Source organism: Gymnogyps californianus, chromosome 2 (genome assembly GCF_018139145.2).
Source record: "Gymnogyps californianus isolate 813 chromosome 2, ASM1813914v2, whole genome shotgun sequence".
Lineage (NCBI taxonomy): Eukaryota > Metazoa > Chordata > Aves > Accipitriformes > Cathartidae > Gymnogyps > Gymnogyps californianus.
The window spans coordinates 137,597,480-137,610,644 of record NC_059472.1 but is presented as its reverse complement, the minus strand read 5'-3'; the positions used below and the strand labels follow the sequence as shown (position 1 = coordinate 137,610,644).

At 35.3% G+C, this 13,165-nt stretch overlaps 1 protein-coding gene across 1 annotated transcript in view; it reads right to left on the bottom strand.

Annotated features, from left to right (window-relative positions):
* THSD7A (thrombospondin type 1 domain containing 7A) overlaps nt 1-13,165 on the bottom strand; it is a 205,966-nt gene that overhangs the window by 82,809 nt on the left and 109,992 nt on the right. The window lies entirely within an intron of this gene.

The following is a 13,165-nucleotide window of genomic DNA, read 5'->3' as shown; positions in this document are numbered from 1 at the left end:
TCTGAAACAAAAATTAAGAACATATTTTAAAGATGTATATTTCCTGCTAAAATTGCTTCAGATGGGAAACATTTTTGGATGTTCTTTGGATGTAACTGGTTAAAAATAATGAACTCACACCTTCAGATATGATATTAATGCTTCCAGTAACCCCATTTTCACGTCTGGTAATAGAAGAACATATGTACCTCCATTTATATTAGGGTCATCTATCAGGATTACAGTCATGTAGATACAGTCTAAATTTGACAGAGGGAAATAAAAACAGGGAAAGGAATAGTATTTCTTTATACAAATAATATTTTTTGATGTAAAATGCAGTGTCATCTGGCCATATTAAACAACAGTATGAAAAAATAATATTCCATAACTATGTTAACTCAGAAATATACAGTAACATGAGGTATTTGGCTGGGAAAAAAAACCACCTTACTTTTTTTCCATTAAAGTGCAAACTTCTTATTTATGCTTGAATTCTTTACTCGATGAGAATGAGAATGAGTGGAAGAAACTGTTCTGCTCTCTTTGTCATCTTAACAAGAAGAACATTTTGTGGTATCCACTTTCAAACTTTACCTCTTATTCCTTTATCCCCTCTCTTATTTTTCACTATCTTTGCTAGATTTACTCAGGTTGAAAAACTAAATTACACACGTTTCACCCAGAAAATATGGAAAAAGGTTTTCCAATTCTCTCTGTATTTATTTACATAATTTTCTAAGTGGTAGTGGTGATGGCAGCCACAGTATCAGTTCCCTCAACCATACAGCAATCACGTGCCTACCTGTGACACTCCCAAATAAAAAAAAAAAAAAAAAAGTATACACATGAGGTCAGTTCCTTCACTATACACACAGAGGCACACTGAGGGCGTCTTACAGCACTAACTATGGCTTAAAAAGTAATACAACCTTTTTATGTCTGACACAACACTGTAAATTACCGAGTGCATATTTTGTATTATGCATCAAAGACTAATGGAAAACCCTTCTTGCAGATGATACCTTCTTTGGATTTTCACTACTTCTGATACCACTGAATATCCACCAGCATGAAAGAGGCTGTATCTGAACTATTAGTGATAATGTGAGTATCACTGAAAAAGACTGATCTGAATAGGAATACCGAAGAATTAATCCAAATTAATTAAAATGAGACTTTGAAGAAGATTAGTTAAACTGTATTAACATTTTGTATGGCTATCCTTATTCAGAATGAAAGAGAAAATTCTTAACAAATAGAATTAAGGCCACCTTAATTCTGAATAAGAGGATTCACATACACGTTTAATATAGTTTGACTAATATTATTTTTGCAGTTAATTTGGAACAACTTTCTTAAGTGTCTCCATGCAGACAAGACAAAGTAAACAAAAACTGAAACATGATATGCCTTTAGCCGAAAATCTGCTGTACTTTAACCTTATGCCATAGTAGACTTATACCACAGGAATAGTAGTCCAATATTTCTAATAAAGAGCCCAGCAGAGTACCTACACATTGCCTAACAACAGGAGTAAGATCTTCCTACTGCTTGACAGGTACTTGAAGCATTTTCACGGTTCATTTGCTAATGTAGTCTTACTGAGAATGATAAGGAACAGAGAATACAAGTGTATTGATCATAACCAAGCGCAGTTGCCTTCTAGTGTCAAATAAGCCCATCAAACGTCATCTTGATATGAAAGAAAAAGTAGGTTTGATGACAGGCTATGGTCCCATTGAGAATAAAATCAATATTAGTCACGGGACCAAGTGGGATCAATATGTCAGACCAATAGGCCATTTTAAGCAGAATGGGATAGGAGGGGAAAAGTGCTGACAGAGCTATAAGGAAACTAGAAGACACAGTGCAAATCTGGAGGACGAGATCACTTGAAAATTCACAGTATATTTCTAAGAACACCTGGCAAAATCACCAACTTACCTTAAAAAGATATAGCTGATCCCAAGATCAACTGGACATTCTCATAAACTTTTCTCAATCAAGCCATAATTCATATAGTGACAAAAAGATATAAAATCATGACTTAAAAAAATAAAACTGAAAAATACTTTCTCCATTTGTTTGTAAAATGTTACAGAAACTCTATTGTGTTTAACAATGAAAAAAATTCCTTCGACAGACTTCAGAAATATTGGTAGTGTTATTTTGAACATTGGTATTAAAAGGATTTAAAATACATGAATTTGAAAATGCAACATGTATCTATTTTAGCATTGCAATATGTCTTTTTGTTTATTTAGAAAACAAGACATTTTATTAATCACTGGGAATTATATTACTATCTTTTCACTACTGAGTATTCTCATCAAATTTTTAAATTAATCAGATATGGACAAGTAGAGTGTTACAGCCTTTAAAAAGGTTTCACAGGCATTTCATTGTAACTACTATTTTAGCCATTTCCCCCTCCCCTCCAATAAGCTCAAAATTAAGTGGAGAACAAGTCTGGGAAGGGCAACGGAATGTCAACGATTTCAAACCAGTTTGATTAGAAATGATAATTCTGATGTGCTGATCTGAACTAGATTAACATTCAGGGATATGAGTTAGGAATAGAAGCATAAAAAGGAAATAAAAGGCAAGACTACAAAAACAGTAGCATGAAAACAATGTGACAGCTCCACTAACATCAGTAGAACAACAGTGCTCTCCACAGTCAATCTTTTCAACACTTTTCTACACTGAGGTACTAATCTGCATATTTTAAATAGCTACCTTAAATGGCCTGGTTTTCAAGAAACGCTAAATACCCATAACTTTAATGAACTTCAAGCTTCTCATTTTCTGCATAAATAAAAGTTTTGGAGGATAACTTTATAAATTTAAGCTTAGAAGTTCACAAAGTTGCATCATAAATTGATTCATAAATACTCCAGCACTGCAGTTTCATCACCAAGTATTTTCCTAGAATTTAGCCACCAGTTTAATGTTATTCCTCTCTCTAATGCAAGACTATAACCCACAGCTGAAGAGAATGACTAATGGCATGCAACTGACAGAATATTAGATGAATTTTTCAGTTTGTCAATTATCTAATATTTCACAACTATACAGTGAACTTGCAGCAAGTTTACACCTACGCATTCATAAATACCTGTGATACCTCTTGCCACAGAAATATACCTGTAACTCAAAAGGGGTTTTAAGAGAATAAGAAATTTTTTTTTAGATAGTAAAAGATGATTGCAAACATTTTCTTTGCATTATTCATCCAGCTGCAGCTAGTAAAGAGTTGTCACTCTATATGTAATCTGACAGCTCCATTCAATCACAGTTAAAACACAGGACCCAAGAGGTGTAAAAGAGATCACTGCTACTGTCATGTTTACACATTTCTGAGAAAGGGTTTTATAATTAATTTCATGGATGCTTCTGTCTGTGTCCTACTACTGGCAGATAAAATGCAGTCTTTGGAGAACATCTTTTTATCCATCTTGCAATGAATATCTTCTCATCATTACAAGTGGAAGGCACAGCATGCCTTTAGGGAGCTCAGACTGTGAATTAATCTTGTCTTTTAGAAACATTTTCATAACTGATTCCTCTCTAGAAGACTAAAACTAACCCATCCTTTTGACTTTTTCTTTCTCCTGGCCTGTCAGTATATGGATTCAGAGAAAGAGCTCTCAGGAAAGCAACCAGAGGTAAATACCACTACATCTTATAAACCTATGCTAAATTAAGGAAATACAATAACATTGTCACACAACAAAACCAAAAGTAGCAGGAACACATCTGCAAGTACAGGGACATGATATCACTTTTCTACTTTGTTAATAGGTTATACAAGCTAACATCCTAAAGTCACAGAAATCTGACAGATTTCACTGCAAATTTGCACCCACTCAGAGAAATCACCTGTACCCTGGATATAAGGCTCCCTTCCCCTACTAGAAGGACATCACTGGTTTTCTAGAAGCCTCCCACAAGATTTAAGATGCTTTTAGCTAGCATCATTCTTCTTTTTCCCCTCTTAAAAAAAAAAAAAAAAAAAAAAATCCATTCTGAGACATTCAGAACAAGAAATCTGATGTAGTTTCTACTTAATATCTTTTCTCTGGAAAACACTAATGCAGCAATTTGCTATTTATAAAATAATATCAGTACCAATAAAGGATGTTTCAAATCAGTAAAATTAAAACTAAACATCTGATAATTCCTAGGGCAAGATTTACACAGCTAATCCATAAATTACCCCCAAAATTATGTCAAGAAACCAAACAGCAGTAAATGCCAGAATTAAAGTTGCCTTTGTATAATGCAGTTTTTAAAATCGCATAATCACATGCTTATTATTTTTCCACTGGGTCCCTTCTTCCTTCAGTTCACAGATTGGAAACTCCTTAATGAGTAGCTATTTGGTATTTTTAGTTTTATTCTCTTTGTTCAAGGCATAAGCCTATGTTTTATTTACCACATTAATTAAAAGTGTTATTAAAACAGAATTGGTAATTTTTCTAAGATCTTTCTGTAATGACTATCAGATGCCCACTAATACATTTATTTTCAGAACACTCAAGATGTGACAGGTCAGTATTATTTATATTTTGCTGATGCTGAACAAAAGCGGAGCAAAATTAAACCCGGAAGAATGAGACAACTAAGGCTAGTTGCCTCAAAGACAAAGCATTCATTACTACAAAATGCCCACTTAATCCCCAAAGGAGATATATCCATTTCACAAATAAGTAGCAGGTTCTGTGGGGAAAATGTCATGTAGGCACAATTAAATAATTAAAGACTTCCATCTGATACATTCACATAAGGACCAGACAAACAACTTTAATTTCCTAATGTTTGAGGGCTTGCTTGGCTTTGCAACCTAAAATACTTAATTTTTACAAAATATTTCTTTCCAATTTTCTAGTTTAAAACAGAAGAGAAACGGAAAACAGTACTTCAGCCATGGGTATTACACCGGCTCTGGACACTTACTGCTCTGCCAGGTGATTTTGTCATGGGACAAAAGCAGGAGCAGAGTACAACGCGCTGCGTTCCAGCTCTAGAAGTGACGAGTTTCCTTCTCTCTTCCCCTTCTCTGGCTTCTAATCCAGCCTTATTTTCTCCAGACACTAATCCCAGCCTGTCACCTCGCTGTCCCTTTCACCCGGCCCTGCCAAGTTCTCTCCAGCTGCTTGTCAAATCCTCCCTCCGGCTGACCGTCACCAGACTGAATCCCTCCCCAAATTCGTTCCCAATCCCTGCCACATAGAGACATTTTATAACTTCCTTCGAGTTCCTTACTTGCTCTCAGTAAACTGTCCTGGAGGAAACTAGGGTCAAATCCTACCTTTCCACAGCTCTTAACCTCACTGCTTGGTCAGTACCAGTTTCTCTCTCTTGTCTTCCATCCCTCTTTTCACCAAATCCCAGGTACAAATTTATTCCTTTCCCTCTGCAACGGGTCTGTGACTCTACATAGCTGAAACCCTGCCAAAAGCTACCTGCACCCCAAAATCTGGAACAGTTCACTGGGAACACCGGAGAGACTGGGATCCTCAGTTGTTTGCTCTGATTTGGAGTAATCATTGTGGCTGAGTATGTCTTACTCTTAGTTTGAAGTTTCTTAAGTATTCAGTGGAGATGGTGCTTGTGCAGTGCACAGGAGTTAAAAGAACTGCAAAATGACATAGATTATCTTAAGGCCACTGGAACAGTTATCTTGTGAAATCAAATATTTCATGGCATATAAGAGTGGTTTTACATTAATCAGTACTCAACACAAATTATGATCTGAAAGAAAGGTCAGACAATGAGCTGCTTAAGGCTGGAAGTACTGAGAATAAAATTCATATTTATTTTGGCTCAACATGACTGGCTAATGAAGATGTTTTAATCATCACCATTTATCAACACACTAGTTTCACAGCTTTGAAGTTTGATAACATTTATTAAGAAAATTTATCATTAGCATGCAGGTCATCAGAAAATATAAATAGGCCTGTGCAACCTTTTTCTCTCAGGTGGAAAATTGACTCCCATCAAATCTAATGAGAAGATACTGTCTTAGAACATTTTATCATAAAGGTTAATGATTAGTACTGTGTAATATAATCTTCCAAGAAAGTGGTATTTAATTTATAACTATGTAACATTATTATTATATATAACATTATTAAATGTAACATTATCTCTTCCGAGTATGTTTTGTAAAAATATTTGAAGTGTTTTCTGAGTCTGTTCTAGGGAGTTAACACATGACACACAAATCCAAAACCAAAAAGGTTCAATACTGGGTCTATAAATCCAGTTTTATAATCCATCCATAAGTCCATAAACGCCTTTTTTTCTTGTTTCATAACAGCATAATTTGAAGTAACAAATTGAAAGATCGTAAAGCATTAAACTGACCTTCCTAAAAAAACAATTGTTTTGAAATGTATCTACAATTATCCCTCTCTATATTCTTACTATGATGAAGTTTGGAGTCTAATCAGGATTGAGTTCCTGCTTTGCAGGCTGCTATGTAAATCAAAATTTATGCATCAAAATCCCCCCCTCCTAATTCACCCACTGCTATTACAAGCAGTTCTTGCAATATCCTCCTTTTCCATCTGGTTGTGCCATCAAAAACAAAAGCAGGTTACTAAGACTGTGCATCATATGAAATACGTAATTGCACTCTCTGTGGTATATTTCCAAAATATCTGTGCTTCCTACTACAGCAACTTCTACTCCTAGATGTCCAATAAATTTTAAGTACACCAGTACAGCTTCTCTGCAAAGATGTTATAGCACATTTGAGAACTAAACATGCCAAAACCCAGCAAACTCATCTGACTAGACAGTCAAATCATGATCTATGACAAAAGAAAAAGATTTTGGTAATTAAGTTGGCCCACCTATTTTTAACTTAATTATATTCTTTATGAACATTAATATCTCTGTAGGCATTGTCCATACCAAGTGCAACTCTACCTTCAAAAATACATGATAAATTGGAAACAAGGGTCTATTGCACTGTCATTAGTGATAGTTGTTTATTGCACTATGCAGATGAAACTCTGGTTTTGTTTTACTTATCCCTTTAATTGAAATCATCGCATCACATTCCAGGCCAAATATTAAAGACATTGACAAAATAAGTGATTTATTTAAGTGATCCCATACAATGAAATCACTTCATGTTATACAAACACTAAAAGCATCCATTCTTATATGGAACTTAATAGGGATATGTCCACTTTCCTAATGTCAAGATGAGAGACAAAAAGGAATTGGTATGATATATTAAATGTGACCTTTTATTGACAGAAGAATTATCAATTATCAAACTTCCTGAGAACTGAAATGGGATAGTTTAAGCAGTAGTGTGCACTAATTTTTCCTTATATTCCTTTATACTAAATAAAGCAAATCTTGTTAAAAAGAAATGCCTTAAAAATCCAATGCTCTGAAACATAATGGCCTGAGAGTATCAATTTTAAGGTCCTTTAAACTGACTGTATTTTACCTTCAGTAACAAATTCTTACATATAACAAACATCCAATAAATATATTCAACAGTTTTTATGTAACCAGACAAATTAAAGGAAAGAAAGGACTGGGTTATAAATTTCATTTCCTATGTGTTTACAGTGAAGAACAAAGTATGCATCTTACATTTGATTTAAACGCCTCAGATGGTCAGCCAAAAAGCTGTCAGGCAGAAAAGAACAGTTCGAATCAATTCTGTAATGACATTAGCTAGGAAATTAATATTGGGAAATTATGACTAATGCCTATATAACCAAGTTCCTGTAAGCATAAGGCAGTATGCGCTGAAAGAAACTGTCATCAGCTACTGTATTTTTCTACTAATTGACTGCTGAGCATTGGCCAGATTTTGATCTGGGTTCTCTTACAGGATTAACTCAGTAATTCAATGTAATTTGAATTCTAATCTGGCTCTTCATTCTTTTTAAAGAACTGTCATAAAGTGACACAAAGTACGTATTTTCTTTTAAAATGATCATTAAAAAATCCAGCCGTCTGATGGTTTCTTCATTCAATGCATATAGCCACACAATAGAAAGGGCAGAAGAAGTAAACTCTTTATACCTGGGCACACCTATAAAGTTTCCACTGATTCTCTTATTGTTTCCCATTATGAAAATTAATGAAAACCAGCAGCTACTTATTTAGCATATATTTGATTCAAACCATAAATATACAGAAAGAGCCAATTTTTAAACTAGCCAAAATATTTTAAGTGAAAATGGTTGCACCAGTCAATCTTCAGTTTTTCCTGAAGTTTATTCTATACATTTAATTAGATTTCTATTGTAAGAACATATAAAACTACAAGCTAAAAATTAAGAAACAAAATACAGGTGTTGATCAGGAAACTAGAGAAGAAAATTTAAATTATACGAAGAAATTTTATAAGCTTTTCTGCAAAGCAAAATTCAATAAGAGGAATACAAGAAATATTTCAGAAATAAATATTTCTAAGTCTAGAGAAAAACAGTAAAGCAATTAAATCCTGTAGGATTGTCGTATAGCTGAAGTATAGTGTCTTCAGTCAGTCACACTAGCTGAGAATAAACACAGATAAAGGAAATGTACACTGTTCCATTTTGGACAGTACAGTGTTTGAGCCACTCCATACAAAGCAGCTAAACTAATTGGTTTGAAACGTTTACATATGAGTGTCTTAACAAAACAGACTAGTTTACCTTCTATATCTTTTAATTAACTACCAACACCATTGTTTTGCCCCCCAATATTGCAAACAGGGTACAGCCCACCCGTTTACATCAGGATATACTGATGTCACCGGTGGTTTGAATTTGCGCTCCAGTCTCAGGAAGACCAGACCTGTGTCACCCGCATACGTCCAGGTGCCAGAAGAGAACTCGTGGTACTCAGCTACATCAGCACACATCTCTGCCTAGACAACTTCAGGAACAATTTTGCTACTTCAAAGAGTTGCAGGAATTTGCATATACATGAAGAGCCTTGGTGTTGCCATGGCTCCCTCTTCTAAGGCTAGTCATCTCTTACAGCTGTGAGGCAGGAGATGGCAACGAGTCCATTCCTTTCCCCTGTGGAGCTAACTGTAACCCAACAATTAGTGAGCTTGAACAAGGTCCAGAAGAAATTTGCCCTTCAAAAGTGAGATTTGTTTTATCCAGAGTAACACATGCAGTGGTACAAAGCCCAGCATATTATAAAGGTTTAAACCAATTTATTATTTACACGTTCCTACAAAATGAGCAAGTACTTTCAGCCTACTGTCTGAGGATCAGAAGCACACTACTCACACCTCAGCCACTGCTAGTACCTGTGCTGCGGAGTTCAGCACAAAGATAAAAGCCTAAAAACCCATAATGAACCAGTATTTTGTAGGCATTTTCAGTAGTAGTTAATTTTGCAGATTTTTGTGTCAGAAATTATTTTGCCCTATTTACATATGAGTAGCACTAATGTATCCTGTTACGGAGTGGAGAAGTGGCCAGCTTTCCTACTATAGACTTAATCTTTAAATAATACAGAAATATTTTTGAAATGGTATTCTTCATAGATTACCATAGCCTTAGAGAAACAGCAAATTCATCTGTTGTAAAATCACTCTTCTGAACTGCATTAAAGAACTTAAAAATAGATAATATCTACATATCTGTGTGTGTGCATGCATGCAAGTATGCCTTATATATATTACATATATATATAAATAGATAAATTACAATTTATTAAAAAAAAAGTCATTCTATCATTAGCAAAAGTTAATCCATAGCATGGAACATTACCCACAGATCTCTAATTATTAAAATAAATGTATATGACGGAGGAATTCTGATCAGCTTCTGTCCAATCTTGGAGTTTCCACAACTGAAAGGTTTTTGTCACCTAAAGGAGCTCCTTTGTAAAATTTCCTGGAAGACTGACTAAGGATATTTATTCTGAAAAGGTTCTTTCCACAGTAAAAGGCTGAAGTTCCATTTATATAATAAAATACATCAAAGTTCATTATAGCCTCTGCAATGACAACCTGGGGTACTGACTGTTGTATTTTTTTCAGCCTGAATGAAAATTCTGATTACTGCAATCTGCTGTTGAAAGAGAATGACAATCATAGGCCTCCAGCAACAACACGGGAGGATAATCTATTGTTTGCTATTGTCTCAAAGGCTGTAATGACTCTTATCTTTATACCAAATTGAAGAGAGAAGCTCATTCCAATTATATAAAACAATCTCACAAACATTGCTACTTGATTCTAATTGTGAAGTAAAACACCCAGGTCAAGACATATTATCCTAACTAATTACGCTTTAAACATACAGAATGATGCAACAGTCCACAGAAAGAGAAGATACTTATCAGTGTTGGGTTTATCTTACGTTAAAGCAGTACATTTACAGTACAATGCTTATTCTGAAAATTACACCACCAGCCTTTTTCATTTTGTAAAGCAGAAGCCAAGGGGAAAATACACGTTTGTTTTAATACATTTAAGTCCCTTTGATCCAACCTCTCCTATCCAGGCACTGATTTAAGATTGGCTAATTAAGTCACATGAACAACAACAACAACAAAAGCTCTTGAAGAGACTGAAGAGAGTATTGTTAAGCAAAGATTAGTTAAGTTTAAGTAACATAGCAAACTTAGGCGATAATTAATGCTTTCCACACACTGTTTCCCTTCACAGTCATTTTTACCTGTAAAACTGAACAAAATTCCCTGTGTGCCATTTAGATCAAAATTATAGCAACACATGATTATTATACAAATTATGTATCCTGTTAATTGAACCATAGTCCTTAACTGAAGTCAATGTAGTCTTCTCCAAGAAGTTCTCAAAGAACATTGAATATCACAAATTTCATATGATGATTCATTTAAACCATGATTTTAGACAATGGAAGAGTAGCATTCTCCAAACTTTATTTTACTGCAAACTACCTTGCAGCTGTGGGCCTTGATGCAAAACCTGCCTGATTGCAAGGTGCTGCTCTCCTAGATTTTGCAGAGCAAAATCTGGATGCCCACAACAAGTGTTTGGTGAAGAAGGATACCAGGGGTGTCCTGTGCCAGGGTAGGAGTACTAGAGCTCGCAGAGTACTAGATGGGAGCTACCTGGAAAGAGTTGGCGGTGTGTGCTTAGAGGAGCATTTAAGAGTTTCCTACAGGATTTTCAGTGGGTTGGTGCTGTGGGAGTCAAAGTAAGGAGATGCTTGAGCAGTTAACTTGGAGGGAGAGACTACTGAGGTTGGTGGGTCCTTACTTCGTACTTTGTTTGCTTCTACTGTATCATGCTAATCTTTCTCAGGAGAGATCTAAGCAAAAGCCACTTGGTATTACTGGTGAAGATCACAGAAGATCATTTACTAAGAGAAGGAAGGTATTTCAAGGAAGAGCTGAGGCAATCCACTACGTTAATCTCCATTGCTTTTGCACTCTGTCAAAAGATATTGAACACATATCTTTGTGGGTGATTGGATCTTTGCAAAACAAACCATAACTGCAATTTGTTTTCTCCTTTCTTTGAAGCTGTGCCCACAACTCTTTAATCTTAAAGACTGATACGCACGTGGCCAAAGCCCGACTTCTCACTCCTTCTGGGACAGATTGCTGATACAGGCAATGTATAATGCCATATAATTACAGCAATATATAACACCATATAATTCAGAAAGACAGAAAGACAAAGATTAATATTGGAAGTAAAAAAGTTCATCACAAGTCTTCCAAGTCAAATTTGGCCAAAACCAAAGCCCATGCAGTGCAGAGAGCAAATCCTGTGAGTTTGAAACAGAACAATAGAAAATACTATACACATAAAAGATGTCTCGAAGTTTAGCAGCTCAATTGCATGCTCCAAATGTATTATGGTGTCCTGGTTTCGGCTGGGATAGAGTTAATTTTCTTCCTAATAGCTGGTATAGTGCGGTGTTTTGGATTTAGTATGAGAATAATGTCGATAACACGCTGATGTGTTCAGTTGTTGCTAAGTAGTGTTTATACTAAGTCAAGGATTTTTCAGGTTCTCGTGCCCAGCCAGCAAGAAGGCTGGAGGGGCACAAGAAGCTGGGAGGGGACACAGCCAGGACAGCTGACCCAAACTGGCCAAAGGGATATTCCATACCATATGACGTCATGCCTAGTATATAAACTGGGGGGGAGTTGGCTGGGAGGGGTGGATCGCTGCTCAGGAACTAAGTGGGCATCGGTTGGCGAGTTGTGAGCAATTGCATTGTGCATCATTTGTTTTGTATATTCTAATTCTTTTAGTATTATTATTTTCATTTTATTATTATTATTATCATTATTATTTTTCCTTCCTTTCTGTCCTATTAAACTGTCTTTATCTCAACCCATGAGTTTGGGGTTTTTTTGATTCTCTCCCCCCCATCGCACTGGGTGGGGGGAGTGAGCGAGGGGCTGCGTAGTGCTTAGTTGCCAGCTAGGGTTAAACCACGACATATGGTTACAATAAATGATAGTCAATATAAATGTCCTTATTACAATTTAGTAAGAAATTAGGCTAATCAGAAGTTAGACATGTGAGCAAATACCACTCCTCAAAACCAAAGGTAAGCCAAACTAGCCAAAATCTAGTAAAGCAAAAAAATACACTTTCTTTTTGTTTTACAGATTTTTTTTTGCTATTAAAAAAAAAAAAAGAGAAAAAATCAGAATTATTTAGGAAATGCATACAAGCAAAATTTCAAATAGTTTCAGTATCGTTGCCAAGAAATTATTACACACTGAAGGGAAATCTTTTGAGATAGGGACATAAAATGTAGTAGACTCAATATTGTAATTCTAGGCTAATCTCTTTCTGAGCTGTAAAAACGGTTACCAATTCTCTTAGGCATATGCAGAAAAATAAAGCTTACACTCTAACTCTAAGGTTTTCAATTTAAGCCCCAAAACTCAATTATGACCCAAATTCTTGAGCATGAAAGCTCAAGATTTAAATCTCTCTATAATCGGTTCTTATTACTTCTGACCAATTTAATTACAAAATATTTTGTGCCGCTGTTAAACACTCATCAGAGGTGTCCTCTTACTTAATCCTCTGTAGGGAGTTAGAAGTCTCTTACCATAACTACACTGTAGTCAGTACAATTATTTTAATTTATATGCTGCTCTAGACTATAATATTAGTAATGAATAAGGAATATTCTCGCAACAGTAATTCATGAATCTACTGTAGATTAAAGTATTTTGT